The sequence below is a fragment of the Peromyscus maniculatus genome, chromosome 19, assembly GCF_049852395.1.
Source record: "Peromyscus maniculatus bairdii isolate BWxNUB_F1_BW_parent chromosome 19, HU_Pman_BW_mat_3.1, whole genome shotgun sequence".
Taxonomy (NCBI): domain Eukaryota; kingdom Metazoa; phylum Chordata; class Mammalia; order Rodentia; family Cricetidae; genus Peromyscus; species Peromyscus maniculatus.
The window spans coordinates 35,208,104-35,224,440 of record NC_134870.1 but is presented as its reverse complement, the minus strand read 5'-3'; the positions used below and the strand labels follow the sequence as shown (position 1 = coordinate 35,224,440).

At 38.9% G+C, this 16,337-nt stretch overlaps 1 protein-coding gene across 4 annotated transcripts in view; it reads left to right on the top strand.

Moving 5' to 3' along the window:
* The first annotated feature begins 6,934 nt into the window (after window positions 1-6,934).
* Window positions 6,935-16,337, top strand: part of Jakmip2 (janus kinase and microtubule interacting protein 2) — a 147,923-nt gene continuing 138,520 nt past the window's right edge. For 2 of the 4 annotated variants that reach the window (XM_042263729.2, XM_015996438.3), the window contains exon 1: window positions 6,954-7,320. The gene's annotated coding sequence lies outside the window, so the exon portion shown is untranslated. Of the gene's footprint in view, window positions 7,321-16,337 lie in introns of all 4 variants that reach the window. The other 2 variants (XM_006977681.4, XM_042263727.2) reach the window with 2 other exon arrangements.

Below are 16,337 nucleotides of genomic sequence, written 5' to 3'. Positions count from 1 at the left end.
TTTGCAACCCACTTTTCAAGGACCTTGGAATTTTCAGAATGAAAAGAATCTAAGACCGGGGCCTCTTTATAGTCTTCTCAGCCACATCGTTCTCACTGTGGCAGCAGGAGCTCAGCGCTCATGTTCCTTAGTGCTGAGCTCAGAGAAACACCAGGCCTGGGGACTTGAGCACAGGAACCATGTTAGTCAAGTATTTAAAACCCCCTGGGCTTTCACACACTTCCCAACTTCCCAAAGCCAGCACGCTGAGCCTTTTACTCACTGTAAAATGCAAAGAAAGTAAAGCTTAACAGTGCATCCTTCTGAAAGAAGACATTGACTGGCAACCATCTTTGATACCTTCCTTGCCCTCAACCTGGAGAGCTAATCCATGAGTAATGCCTCATCATTCTACCTGTAAAATATCCACGAAGCAGTTCAGTTTTCCTTATCTGCACTGCCGCCACACTAACCTAGCCATCAGCATGCAGATGCAGCCACTGGACTCATCACTAATGAATTTTCCATGAGGTCTTTAGTCAAATCTTCACCCCGGCTTACTTCCCCAAATACCTCTCAGAATTAGTTTGTATTTTATCACTATACCCTATCTACACTGCACTTTTGAATATGTTTCTCATTCCTGTATTTTTCTTACCCCAGAGGTCATCTTTCAAACCAGATCTCTTTTGTCAGCTGCTATATGACAAATACAATCCAAATTTCACATTTTGGCTCCACAGTGGATGCCATGGCGTCATTACCATTTTACCATGCTATTGGTTATTTTTTCCTTATACCCACACTTAGACTGAAAACTCCACAAGAGCAAGAAGTATGCCTGCTTTGCTCCCTGTGAGATGTGAGCACTCATTGTACATCAAAGCTCTTGATCATGTGTCTTATATTGAAAAATGACTTTGAAAGTCTCTAGACAATATTATGTCTCTACAAATACAATGGAAAGATCCACACTTCCTATAGATAACTAAAAGATGAAGTAAAACGTGCATGTGTGCTGGGATTGACCTAGACTGTTTATAGGTTTTATGGTTGCAAATGTTAGAAACAGCCATTGAGACAAAACTGTTCTTATGGCTTTGGTGTCTCTTTTGAGGTTTTTATTGCTGCAATGAAACAGCATGACCCAAAAGCAAGTTGTGGAGGAAAGGGTTTATTGGACTTACACTTCTACATTGTAGTTCATCACTGAAGGGAGCCAGGACAGGAACTCAAACAGGGCAGGCACCTGGAGGCTGGGGCTGATACTGAGGACATGGAGGGTTTGCTCCCCATGGCTTGCTCAGTCTGCTTTCTTACAGAACCCAGTACTATTAGCCCAGGGATGACACTACCCACCATGGGCTTGGCCTTCCCCCATTGATCACTGATTGAGAAAATGCCTTACACCTGGATCTCATGGAGGTATTTCTTCAGCTAAGGCTTCTTCCTCTCTGACGACTAACCAGTTTGTGTCAAGTTGGCACACAAAACTAGCCAGTGCAGTGTCTGTGCTGGTTTTATAACAAATTGACACAGGATAGACTCATTTGGGAAGACAGAATCCCTGTTGAGGAAAAGCCCCCAGTAGTTGGCCTGTGGCTAGCCTATGGGGCTTTCTTGATTAATGATTGATGTAGGTGGGACCATCACACATGCCATCCATGGGTCCACTGTCTAGAATGATATAAGAAAGAAGGACGACCAAGCTCTAGGCAACAGGCCAGTAAGCATGTATTCCTCCGTGGTTTCTGCATCAGTTTCTTCCCTGAATTCCTTAGATGATGGACTGGAAGGTATAAGATGAAATAAACCCTCTCTTCTTCCAGTTGTCATGGTCATAGTCTTTTATCACAGCAGTAGAAACCCCAACTAAGCCAGAGTTCCTGGTTTGCTGGTGTTTTAAACCTAAATGTTATCTACCACTAACCCCTCTGCAATTGCCCAGGACTTGAAAGGGAAACCTGCTTTTTGTTTCCACATCAGAGCAAAGGTTTGTATTGCTAAATGCACTTTAAATCTATAATGGGACAGCTGTCATTGTCCAGGGCCCAGGTGTCTTTTTGTATTGTAAGAAAACTAATCCTTTGATTGCTTTTCTTCCTTTTTATCCTGACAACTTTACAGATTCTTAGATATTGATAATTCTTTACCTTCCAAACAAATTGACCCAAGAAACAGAGGAAAGAAGTTGTATCTTCCAATAAAATGCAATTGGTGCACAAACATCAAGAACCAGGATGATTAAAGATTAAATGAAGATTGAGTAACAAGTGATGTTTTATCCTGCAGGATCTGCACGCGCACACACACACACACACACACACACACACACACACACACACACACACACACATCCTTTCCTTTCTCTGAAACAGCCTGCTTCCAACCCACCCCACAATCCCTCCAATAATAAAGTATCTGCTACTCTCCTAATGGAGATTATATCCTTTCCTTATCCATTAGTGGAGCTCCCTGCTCTGAGCATTGTTTTTTTTTTTAACTTGCTCATATAATTATCTTTAGACTTTAAGCTTAGTGGAGTATTCATATTACGATTTGTGGGTAGATCCCTGGGTCTTAGTGCCAATACTCAGCATCGGCTAGCAGTAACACTTGCTAAAGCAATGCATCAGTAAACAAGTGAGCATTATCCTGATCTCAGTGCTAACAGCAAAGTGGGAGAGAATAACCAAGTAAGGAAACATACCATCCACTATCATGAATACATTTCTTAAAATGTCACAGGTGATGGCTTAAGCTGCTGTCAGAGTTTGTGTGTGTGTCCTCCTCTGTGTAGAGGGGGACAAAACCTGTCCATTTGATCACCTGTAGAGCAATATAAACTTGCCCTCACCATGTCTTCCCTTTGCTACTTTGTCTTATTTTCTGAGGATAGCACTTTTACTGACCCTAGAACTAACTGCTACAGTTAGACTGGTTGGAAAGCAAGGCCCTGGAACCTGAAGTTCTCTGTAGCATCAACTCCTGCTCTCGGGTTACAGACACGTGACACCTGTTCTAGCTTTTCTGTGGTTACTGAGGATCAAATGGAAGTCCTCCCACATATGCATCGAGGACTTGACGCAGTGAGTGAGCCACCTCCATCTCGTGTTGTCAGAGATTTCATCGCCATTATCTTCTTGCTGTTGTCACTTTAAGATGTATTTGGGTTTTGAATTGTGTTAGTCTGGCTCAGGATGATTTGTGTGTGACCGTGTGCATGTTTCTATGTTCTCCATGTGTGCAGTATACATGGGCATGCCCATGTATGTGAGGGTTTGCTCATCCGTACAAGCACGTGTGAAGGTCAGAGGCTGATATTGAGATGTCCTCTTCTGCTCTTCGTCATATATTTTTGAGATAGGCTCTCTTGCTGAACTTGGAGGTTGCTATTTCAGCTAGGCTGGCAGCCAGCAAATCCCCATGATCTGGCTATCTCTGCCCCTGATACTGCGGTTAGAGGTGAGTTCTGTCACATCCAGCTTTCATGTAGGTGCTGGAATCTGAACTCAGTTCTCATCCTTGTTCAGCAAGTATGTTACCCACAGAGTCATTTCTCTAGCTACACTGTTACTCATGCACTAGTTTGTTTATTTTGTGTAATGTGAGTTGAGTTGCGGTTGTAGGGTGTGTGTGTGTGTGTGTGTGTGTGTTTTCCTTGCTATGCCAATGTTATGATTGTACACGAGAAGACCAGAGGACAAGTTGCAGTTGTAGGAGTTGGTTCTCTCCTTTCACCACATAGTCCTAGAGATCAAACTCACTTTATCAGGCCTGGTGGCTGTGGTGATTTAAATGAAAATGGTCCCCAATAGGCTATTAGGAGGTGTGGCCTTGTTGGAGTGGGTGTGGCCTTGTTGGAGTAGGTGTGGCCTTGTTGGAGTAGGTGTGGCCTTATTGGAGTAGGTGTGGCCTTGTTGGAGGAAGTGTGTGTCATGGGGTGGAGCTGGCTTTGAGGTTTCAGATGCTCAAGCCAGGTCCCCTCAGTTTCATTCTCTCTTCCTGATGACAATGGACTAAACTTCTTAAACTGTAAGCTAGCCCCAATAAAATGTTTTCATTTGTAAGAGTTGCTGTGATCATGGTTATCTTCACAGTAATAGAAACCCTAACTAAGACAAAAGTATGTTACTGAAATCACATGGCACCTTACATGTGCTATTATGGAATATACTGTAGTAACTATACTAAACCATATAATATTTTGCAATTTATTATAGCATGCTATGCTATAATTATAACACATTGGTATGATACAAGTTAAAGTAGACTAAAGTAAAGTAATAGCAGGAAGGAGTGAAATTTAACTTTTTCTTTTCTTAGTTAAAATGATTGTGTGTTTAGTTGTGGTATTTTATTAAGAACTGGCCTTTGGGTTCATTCTGAGGTGTCATTACTTTCTTCACATTTTGTTTGCTTGTGTGGTGTTCTTGTTTGTTTCTTACAGTTAGGTTGGCTCTGAACTAAAATAATCCTCCTGTGTGAACATCTTTTTGATGAGTTTGTTGGCTCCAGGGCCAATCTCTTTAGCTTTTTAAATTTTTCTCATGTTCTGTTGAAGTCAGAAACAAATTTCACTAAAAAGAAAAACTAATAGATACAGTAAATCAAAAGTAACTAAAAAATATTTAAAGCAAACTACTAACAAACAGTGATAGTGCAGTATGGGCATAATGAGAAAGAGGATGGGGAGAAGGAGGGGGTCTTAGAGTGGTTAAGTTGGAAAGTTGTTCAAACACCAAATGTCTCCCAAAGAAGCCAGAGTCTCTCTGGCCTATGTCATCAGGGTCAGCTCTTGGGGCACGTGGTGAGATGGTGATGAGGTGCTTGTCCCTGGTTGGGATCTGCCATCCCTGTGGTCTTGGCTTTATAGCCAACAGCTTCTTTCTCTCCTTTCTCTTTGAGCCCACCTCTGAGGGGACAGAAGAAAATGCAATACAGAGAAAATGAAAAAAAAAAAAAAAGCAAGATGTGTGCAACCATTCCCTCTTGTGGTACCATACTTACATGTGGATGTTGGGAAATGTGAGCAGGTCATGTGTGATGGCTGAGGCTCTAGCAGGAGCTAAGGGCTGCTATCTGCCCAAATCAAGAGACAAGCTCTCCTTGGAAGGGACTCAGATAACAAAGGTTAAGAATGAGCTGTGCTGTTCCCTTGGCCTCCTGGTCATCTTTAAGTCAGCATTGTCAGAACATATTTGTGGCACCAAGGTCTATCCAGGAAAATAAAATCCTCTCATGTGCTCAAATTTATTGCCTACAAATAAGTAGCAATGATTATAAACAATATTTAACCCACAGGTACTATGCATTGAACATTATGCTAATGTTTTTACATACATTGACTTACTTAGTTCTCACAATGACTCATGAGGGTTTGTAGTATTTCCATTATTTAAATAGAGAAACAAACATAGGTTCAGTCAAGTTAAACTTGCTTTAAAACATAGTTTTAGTAAATAGTAGAAATGGCGTCTGGACTATTAATATTTCTGAGATATGTGTCAATTCATTTGAACCAGCATGAATTAGCATGAAGGTTAGCTTTGTTCTGTGGAGGAAAGGAAGAAAGGTGAACACCAGAACAATCTGAAATGTTAGAAGATTCTAGTTTAATTATAGTGTTGCCATTTATTTTATTTGTATGTCAATTTTAAAAAATTAGCTTTGGGGTTAGAGAGGTGGCTCAGCAGTTAAGAGCACTGGCTGTTCTTCCAGAGGTCCTGAGTTCAATTCCCAGCACCCACATGGTGGCTCACAACCATCTGTAACGAGATCTGGCGCCCTCTTCTGACCTTTGTACATAATAAATAAAATAAATCTAAAAAAAAAAAGCTTCATTCTCCAAGATTTACAGTGTTCTAATTTGCCAAATTTAAGAGACTATGCAACCTCTTAGAACACTCATGAATTGGCCACCTCTGCCACCACCACCACCACCATCATCAGCCATTGCAGCTATCATATATTTAGTATCTTCTCCCCTACCTGGAATTATTATACCCTTTCCTTAAAGCTTTTAGATTAAGTGGTGTCTGCAGGGTACCGCTCCACAACTCTCACTAATAATAGTAAATATTTACTGTATGCTTACTACACGCCAAGGGCTTTTAGTGCATTATCTCAATCAATCTTTACAACTACTGCCTGAGACAAATTCTAGTGTCATCTATAATTTATGGTTAGAAACAGAACACAACACTGCAAATTCCCTTGCTTTTCTCCTACCTACTACCCTGACTGCCAGCTGGCTTCCAAACTCCTAAAGGGCACCCATGAAAATAGCACGAATTGCTTGCCTATAATGTTCGCTCGAGGAGTCTGAAGCCAGATAGGTTTGGAACTGTCCAGTGTCTAGTGCTGCCGAGAACCTCGGCTGTTCAAAGGTATTTCCGGTTTGTTTTGCTCTAACTTCCTTTTCTTCGGGGGGGGGGGAGGTGGGGAGGCGGTCAATATCGCCAGGTCCTTTTCAGGAGACAAGTTGGAAAAACGGCGAAACCAAATGACCTGAGAACAAACTGGAACGCACGTAAAAGAATGTAACGGCACCTGGAGTATTGCAAGGTCCAGCAGTTTTGTTTTGTTTTAACAACCTTGAGTGGCATTGAGCAGAGGATGCAGAACTTTGGCGTGGTAACAGTCTCCCATCACCCCACATAATCTCATTTATGTTTTTTTCCAATAGAAAAATGTAATATGTTTCATCTAAAACATAGAAAATACAAACGTATGCTAAACTGTTTGGTGTATTTCAATGTATAACTTAAATTCAACTTTAGCTGTTCTTTCCCGGTGCCTTTTGCACCCTTGGCGCCTCTCAGACTACCTGAAGCTTACATTAGGAGAGACCAAGAGCATCTCAGAGACAGAGACTTGAGTTTTACTCCAGCCCCTGCAGCTTGCCTAGCTTCCTCTCCCCTCCCCCTTAGCTTGCCACTTGCAATTGGCCATTGCCATGGCAACCAGCAGCTGCCAGGCCGGCTGCCTCTACCGCAGCAGGGGTGGGGCTGTGGGGGTGGGGGAGGATAGGAGGAGCCTGAGGAGGTGTCTGCTGCAAGTTCCTGGCTGATTCTGAGCTCACACCATCCTCCGAGAGGGAGGAGGCTCAAGTGATGCTGCTGCTGCCGCCGCCGCCGCCTCTACTGCTGGTACTCTAGTGGAGCTGGAAAGGGTGGTTCCTATCGCACCATCGCCAACCAGAGAGGGAGGGGAAAAAAAAAAATCCCAGCAGCGGCTGCTGATGTTGGCTTCCGAGGCTGCATCCGACGCGGTCACAAGGAAAATGGATTCAGTTTGTAGCCCTCCCTCCTTCCAGCATCTTCTCCTGGTCTCAGCATGGTGAGTAGGAGGCCGAGGGGCTACCTTCCTCATCTATCTGGTTATTAAATGACTTGTGTATATATTTGTGGCCTAGACTTAAACAATGACTCGCGTCTCTCAGACTAGGAGGGGGGGTTGGGGGTGTGGAGACAGAGATGAGGATGGAGAGAGAGCAAGGTTGCTGGAGGAGAGAAGTGAGAGGCATCCTCTTGTGTTTTAGGGGGAAAAATGATGTTTTGATTTTTTTTTTTTAATCACAAACTGGCTCCGAATACCAACTGAACCACCAGATTCCCTTCCCCTCAAGCTTAGCAACAAAATCAGGGGGTGGAAAGGAGCTAGCAAGAAGAGGATGGAGTTGAAAGCAACCGTTTCGTTTGCAGGTCTCACAAACAGGGTTGGGCCTTCCCTCAAAAACACATTTGGTTTCTCAACCTTGTTGGCCTAATTATAAGGTGATTTTTGCTTATTTGCCCCAGTGCTAAGGTAGTCCCAGAATTAGGCATTCTCTAATTCATACTTTAACATATTCTTGTTGAAGAACCATTTCTGAGATCCAGAGTTCCTTTTTCAGGATGTATATTTATGTATATGTGAACATACACATCTACATACACACAATATGTATGTGCACATGTTACTTTGCAGGTGTGTAGCATTTATGGAGTGTATTTATATGCATAGCATGCTTGATTTACTATCGTTTTTTATGGGTTATTTATGCCTTTGCATTCTTGGAAGTAATGGCATGTTTTAGGAACCATGCTTCTGGTTTGTATTATTATTCATTGGCTTCATTTGGATTAATTTGACATTTATTCTTCTTATTGTCCCTTAGGTTCGTTCTGGCCAATTAGGACAGATGCCTATCGTTTGCTCTGTGTTAGAGAACTAGATGCCAATTCATAGTCTGGCTATTTTTAATTGGGTTTGTGAGCCTATGTTGAGGGCCCCGAATTAACAATAATGGGAAAGGGAGGTGGCTTGGAATATTACTTAGCATATTGCTTCTTCTCAAATAAATGTTGAATCGGCTTTCTTGACATCCTGACCTATCCTTTTCAAATCTGTATGGTGTGCCCCAGTGAGCACAGTTGAGCTGGCAGGTGAGAAGCATTCGCTCTATTTAATTGTGTTGATATTTGTTGCTCATTCCTTCAGTACCCACCACCATTTTATAGCTCTCTCTAATGTTCTGTCCTTGTATGTCTCCTATAAGTGATTAAGTAGGGAAGTAGCATGGTTTTAAAAACCTAAGTGTTCTCAAGGACCCCAGGCTAGCCATTTCCGAATTAGCCTGCTCATACAATGAAATGGACGAGAGCAGGCAAAGCTTGGCAGGAAGAAGTGGCTTGTAACTGAAATGGGGGCAATTGTAGTTTATACATGCTTACTGGTATCTGTTTGACCTTTTACTATGCTAAGGATTTAAGGCAGCTCAGGAGACTAAAGATGCCTGAGACTGGAACATACAGGGTTCCATTACCACCTCAGATAATGGATTTCATTGAACTAAAGCCAGAAAAATCCTTTCAGGTAAAAGTGTATTAGTAATATTACATGCATCAAATACATGTATTGTATCTACCAACCTTCCCACCATCGCTGCCATTGAGAATGTATCTTACAATGCAAAATAATAGATTCTTTTCATCTTAATCTTTCATTTTATTTTGCACACTTATCTCTAATTTATAATTTTTATGTCATTGGGATTTTAGTTTTATTTTCCTGAGAATTGTTTTATTTGGTTTATAAGTAGGAAAGATGCTAGTGACTCAATTTAATATGCTCATGTATTATATGTATTCACAAGTCTAAACTCTTGCTACCATGTGCCTAATTATAAGAACTATATAAAGTAGGTCAAGGAAGGAGGTACTGGGCTTGTATGTCATTGCAAAAAAATTTATAGCACATTTTACAGGGTATTATTAAAGAGAAATTTTGAGTTCCTAAAATAAAATTTCAAATGTCTACAGTAAACTTATAAAAGTTAAAACATGTAATAGCTGGACCTGTTTCATAAATGGAAAGCAGGTATCCTGGCGCTTTTGGTTTATTTCATTTCTACCTAATTTGGATGTGGTTTATGGATAAAGTTGGTACAGTTTTAACAGAAGTACATCACTGTAGGTCATGGCTTAGAAAACTCACTGTTGGTAAACTCAGTTATAGGGCCAGACCCTGTCTCTCTGTAGAAGGGCAAATGGACTAGAATTATTTAATCTGCTGGAGAAGAAATTGAGACATGGCCATCAATTGTTTCATATAAGTTTCTGCTTTTATGTACGACGTTGACAATTGCTGCATTTTAGAACCTAGAATATAATCAGTCGGCTTCAACTTCACAGAAAGTTCTTCACAATAAGTGTGGATAGCCTTGTGTGCTCTTCAGTCATCAAGGCTACCAGTTTATGGTCTAGATATGCACTTCTCTGGGATGGACTAGACTTCTTCCTAAAAGAATGAATAGCTTACTAGAATAAATTGTCCTTGGAATAATTCAGATAAGCTGTTTGACATTGGATACTTTGACATTTGTGGCTGTAGACTCCATTTTGTAATGTGTTTCTAATTGCCAAATCTGGATACTTTAAAAGAAAGTGATTGGTCGTCTATCTGGATTTTTTTTAATGTGGTCTTGACAGGATGTAGGGATTCGCCTGCGTCTTTCCTTACCAGCAACTTCACGCAGAGTAATGCCAAAGGATTGTATTAAATTGGTTCTCCGTTGTATTGCTGATTTTGAAGACTGTATATTTCTTAGTGGGGTCTAGATACAAAATAATTAAAGACTATCAAGTTGGTGTTAGAAAAAAATTGTATGAACACTATGTACAGTTTATTGGTTCAAGGTGTGTTTAAAGGGAGTATGGAAAAGTTAATTGCCTTTTGCTCAAAAAGTATCTTGAAATTACCACTCTTGTTGAAATATTAGACTTAAATATTTTTATTGTCATGTAAGCCTTTATTAAAACTTGATATAACTGAAATACGCATTTAGTTTACTGCTTTATCAAGTGATGTTGCAGTCTCTTCTAATGACCTCAGAACATCTATAATTTTGATTTCACACTGTGAGTCTCCTTCTGGGTGGCTGAAAGTTCATATTTGGATAGTAAAAATTACTTCCTATTTTCATTAATTCATACAAAGTTTAATGTTCTTTATTTTCTTAAAATAAGAGCCTAAAATAAAATAAAATTTATCTTGGAAGTTTCGGTATTAGTTAGCATTGAAGTAAATAAACTAGATTTATACTTGGTTTTCATTTAGAGAGATCAGTTACTCCCCCCATTTACATTTGCCTTTATTTTTCCATTAATTAAAATGTTTTTTTTCAAACAGAGTGAATTAATCAATTTACTAACAACTATTTGTAGAGCTCTTATCTGATTAGCAGAATTTGCATATACTAGCAACATAGAATTTCCTTGGAGGATATAAGATACACACACATGAAGCAGTTAATGATGATACAGTACAGTTACTACTCAAATTAGGAATATACCTTAAGTGTGTATAATCTTTTATACTTCTCAAAGTCACTTTAATTTTAAATGTCAATAGTTTATTGTGTCGGCAAAGGTTCTTTTTGTTGTCCTTTTGATTGTTTTTAATAAGTGAAAATGATTGAGGGAAGCTAAACTTGCCCAAGTTTGTGTTAGGGAAATTATCAAACAGGGGTTACATGCCAAATCTTAGGAGCCAGAATTTCATGTTAGAAAATTTAATAAATTAACTTGAAGATTTGGCTTATAATATAAAATACACTAAATCTGCACTGTGTGATTCATTTTATTTGGATTTAGATTTGAATATTCCAGGCACTCTAATTTGCTTTTGATGATACTGGTTCTACAAACAGGTTGAGTGTATATAGGGAATTTTCTAAAAGAACAAAAGATGCCACTAATATATTTTGGAGAAAAATCTGAGCTTTTTGATAAGTCACAGAAACACAGAGGCATTGCCAAGAGGAAGTCAGACTTTCGCTAGACTAATATGCATTTATTTTATGACAAAGTGTTGTTTTGGTTTCTAACGACATAGAGATTGGGAAGTAGCATTGTTTTCCTTGCACTTGGGACCAAATTAAGATTCCCATGGGTCCTGGATCTTAAGAACAATTGTGCCATTTTGCTTATGTTTCTTTCTACCTACTTGTTCTTAAAATAAAAAATGGCAATCTATTATAAAAATAAATGATCCTAAGTTTGATAACTCTGGCATTTTCTTAGACAAACACTTTTATACATTTCAAAAATACCCAATGTCCAAAATTTACCTTAAAATATTCGTGTAAACATAAGTATATATGAATATATGTGTATATACATCTATGCATTTTTTTTTGTGAGATGGGGTCTTGCTACGTACTGCATGTTCACGTAGAACTTGCTATACAATCCAGGTTAGCTTTGAAATTGCTACCCTGAATGCAGGGTTGAATGCAGGTAATGGGGAAGAGTAATGAACGAGGATACAAAGCTGGATGTTTCCCAACTCTGTCATGGATATTTTGTTTTTGATGGTAGGTGAGTGCATAAAGCATACTTGATACCGAAAGTATAAAATTTAATGTAAATTTCCACAGCTGGTGTTCCAAAGGCCTATTTTAACTGCATAGACGTTTATTGAGTTGTATAGATTTCAAGTCTTGTTAATTGTGGTGTGTGATATTTTTATTTATTTCCAAGACTTTTTTCTAACAATAAAGTTTATAATTTTTTTAAAGTAAGAAATTGCTATCATCCTGGCACAGTAATCTGGGTTTTAGGATTATGGAAATCTGTCACATGGCTGACTTTTCTATTATTATTGTTGTTGTTGTTATTACTAATAATATGGCATGCATTTTATGTGACTGTTGTAATTCAGCTGTAGCCAAGTAGCAAATGGTGCTTCTTAAACTACAATTACTCTTTGGGAAAAGTACCCTTTGTGATGAATTAGCTGTAATAAAGCTGAGATCATTGCAATGAAGATATTCTATTTAAGACACATTTTACTAATACAATTAATTTTGTTTCTCAGTGATTTTGCTCACTTTAAAATTATACATCCTTGTTGTGGGTGGGGGAAATACAGGAACATATAAAAGGAAAATGAAAAAAAGTCTGTAATCTTACTATTAAGAAATAATTTTAATTTATAAATAACTTAACATAAGAGGATATTCACTTTCCATTTTTTCCAATATGTACATAGACACATATTCAGACATACAGTTTCACAAGTGAACCATACTCTAAGCATTGTTTTATGTTTCTTTTACTTTATATATGGTGGCCATCTTTTCATGTCACTTTTTGATAATTGAAATCTGCAGGACCCCCACACCCCATCCCTCCACCTCCCCCAACCCCCAGCACTTAGGAGTCATTATGCTTTGCTTTGAAATACTTATTGTGTAGGTAGGTCCTGCTTGATTTACAGCAGCTGTGAGGCAAGCATTATTCTAGGAAATACTAGCTCTATATCCTACCTGCCACTGGATCTTACAGTGGTGTTAAATTAACCTTGGTCATCTCTTGTCTTCTGCTAATGAATGAATGTTAAACCCAAGTCAGCGAAATAAATTCCTGCCTGATTCACTAGGAGATTCACAACGTGCAGGCATCAGCACCAATTAAAGAACAAAATATAGAAGAAATCTCTTTCAGAGTCACATTAATTTCTTCAGTATAATAGTGCTACATACCATAGCTTTAACCTCTGTGGCCAGTTCAAATGTTTTTTGGAAATAGATTCAAACAACATCCATCAGTTGTCACAGAGTTTCCAAACTAAACCAAGTCTCATAGTCATCATTTGGTTTTCACTGTGCTGGTGAAACGTATCTAAGCTTTCCAATGAAAGCTTGGTCATCTGACTGCCATCTTCCCCTCCACCCCCCCCCAAAAAAAAGAGTGGTTGAATCTTCCTATATTCAGAATTGAAATGTCAATGATCATTCCTCCCTCTAAACTTTGAGTCCCAATTGTATGTAGAACTGTTTGGACTTTTCCTGGGTATACCCTGGGTTGGTCCCTGCACACTGCTTCCTTTATTGTATAGAACAACCATTATAATTTTAGAAACAGTTGCTTTCCATTCATGAGAGTGTAAGCTTTCTGAGGGCAAAGGATTAAAATGTCATGTTTCCTGTTTAATAGCGTACTCTCTATCACTGATGTGTTCAGTAATGACTGGTAGATTAGACTAAGAAGCTGACAGACCAGTGGACTGACAGACTGGAGAGTGTCCTGAAAGGTCTTAGGCCTCTTATTTTAGAAGAAGTTTCTACTATGAAATCTTCAGAGCTTCATCTTGTTAATGTGACCTGTAGTGCTTGGGATGTTGCCCAGTGGAAAGCATTTGCTCAGCATGCGACAGGCCCTGGATTCATTCTCTAGTATTGCAAATAAATAATCTGTAAAAACAGAATAGGTTGTGTTCATATGAGCAATATTCTCAGGTTTCTGTTAAGACTTTGAAAGAGAAAATCAAACTTGTTAAATCTACAAAGCAGAACATTTAGAAATCCACCATGAAAGATTCTTTGCTATGTGATGTGATATTACAAAGCCCGTGAACACTTCAGTGGTTCCTTTTAGTTCCCTTTGAAAACTGAATATTAAGTTGCACATGACAGCATTAAGGCTATGCCTTTTAAATTGCTATGATTGATTAAAATAAGCTAGTAATTTAATTATTATTAGCAGCATCTACTGGTGTGATACACATTCACATTTCTTCAACTATTCTAGAAAGCCACTCAACTAAATTCACTAATTACAAACAAATTATTCTTTCATATCTATATTCAAAAAGCAAGTCAAGACAGAGATGTATGTTACAACATACATCTATAAAAGTAGCATGTGAAGTGAAATATGATGAGAGTGACCTGGAAGATATGGCTGTAGTTGGCCGACACGGAGACAGCCCATGCAGCCATTGGAACCACCCGTCTATATTGGTGGAAACCTGTCAGTACAGCAAACCTTCAGGAAAAGGGTAGGGTCCTTTTTGCTTTTTTCAGCATTTAAGGGTCACGATGTTTACTGTCATCTTTGTAACTCTGGACTTGAGTTATAGTTAAAATATAAACAACAAAAATAAAATCTAACGAAGTTTAGCTGACACTATCTGGTCAGAAAACAGCTCATTGCTATTGTTTTCAAGAACAAAATTTTACTGAGAGTATTATGTCTAATGAAGCCTGTGAGCATGTGCTTAAGGGAAAAAAGGTGATATTTTCGTCCTGCCTTCTGCTTCAAACTGGAAATATTCCCCTTGGAAACTACTTCTCAGCATAACCACATTACAAATGTAAACCCAGCAAATGTTTCTCACCCACGATCCTTATCTAGTTTTCCTGTGCAGAGTTTCATAGAGAGAAACACCTTCCAAAAAAAAAAGGGAATTCTTATTCTGTCGTCATCACTGATCCATACTCATGGCCATAAAATGAGTGTTAAGGTCAAAGATAACCAATTTGAACATATTATCCAAGACAGAAGAGTGCCAGGATTTTAATGTTAGAATACTGATGTAAACATTTAAACTTTAAAAATGAGTGTGACTCTGCAAAACCTAGGCTATGATGTCATTCTGCCAGTGAGTCCTTTCAAAACAAACCAATCAACAAGTGTGTGTGTGTGTGTGTGTGTGTGTGTGTGTGTGTGTGTGTGTGTATGAGAGAGAGGGGGGTGGGGCAGGGGTGGTGGTGTCAGGATGTGTTTGGGCTCAGTACCTTATATATGGGAGATCAGTACCTAACCACTGAGCTGCATGCATCCTTGGCCCTTGACAATTACTTTATATATAATGATAACAAATGGGGATTTATTAAAAGTCTGTTCAGTGAGTTCCCATGGGAATTCACAACTTTTGGATTTAGCTAGCCAGCACTGACAAGAAAGAGAAAGGATTTGGATATTTTAAAAATGAATATGATAGACTCCAACCTCCACTACTCTTGGAGTCCCTAAATAATTCTGCTTATGAAAACGGATGCTCTGAAATTACTGGTATTTCACCAACATCTGTTTTGATGTAGTGACCCACTAATAAAAGGCCAAAAACCACTCAGCTCTGCTGCCTTCTTTATCTACTTAGCATAGTTTAAATGGTAGTTAATAAACCACAAAGTGGACTTTGTGTGTTCGAGGATACTTGAGTGTCCTCTCTATTTGAGGAGACTTTTGATTTTCACTTTTATTTGGTTTCTTTCTCTTTTGTAATGCTTGGTGTCAAGCAAAGTTCCTTTCACCTGTTAAATGATATTCTACTACTGAGCATTACTTTAAGCCTTGGCCTCCTCTTACTTTGAAAGAACTTCATTTAAGAAGATCATATGTAACATTTAGAATTTACAGTGTTTGGATTCAGATGGCCAAACAAATTAAAAAACAAAACCTGGATTTTAAACATGGAGTTAGCAAAGCTGTCCCCCTGATTAATTTTCCATAGAAGGAATGATTTGCCTCTTGCTGTCTTCTTAGCTACATGGTCTACATTTTACATCTACATGCAATGCTACACTCAGAAATGAGAAGGAGAGCATCACCATGCAGCAAAGGATATAGATCCTTTATGACCTTCATGTTTTTATCCTGTTTCGGTTTGAAAGGGCTCATTGTCCAAAGTCACGTTAGATACACACCTGGTTTGCTCTAAGGTGCATATATTGTTGAGTACACATATACTGTTTTCTTTTTCTGGATGGTGGCATATGCTTTTCTGTTTTTCTATTTATAGAGTAGGACTAGTAAGCCTAGATGACTTAGCCAAAGACGCTGAAAGGTAGCGAGGAGGTAAGGTGTGTGTGTGTCTCCAGTCAACTGCTGGTCTTCTGCTTCTTAAACTTTCACTCCTGTCTGTATAGTTTGAAACCTTGGCTATTTCGATTTATTTTGTATAATCCTCTTGCTTTGGAACAGTCTTTGACTATATAGCCAGCTGTAATCTAAGTGGAATTGATCCACTCTTGGTTCACGTGGTGCCATTGCAAACCACATCCTCAATGTGCTTAGATGTCCTGT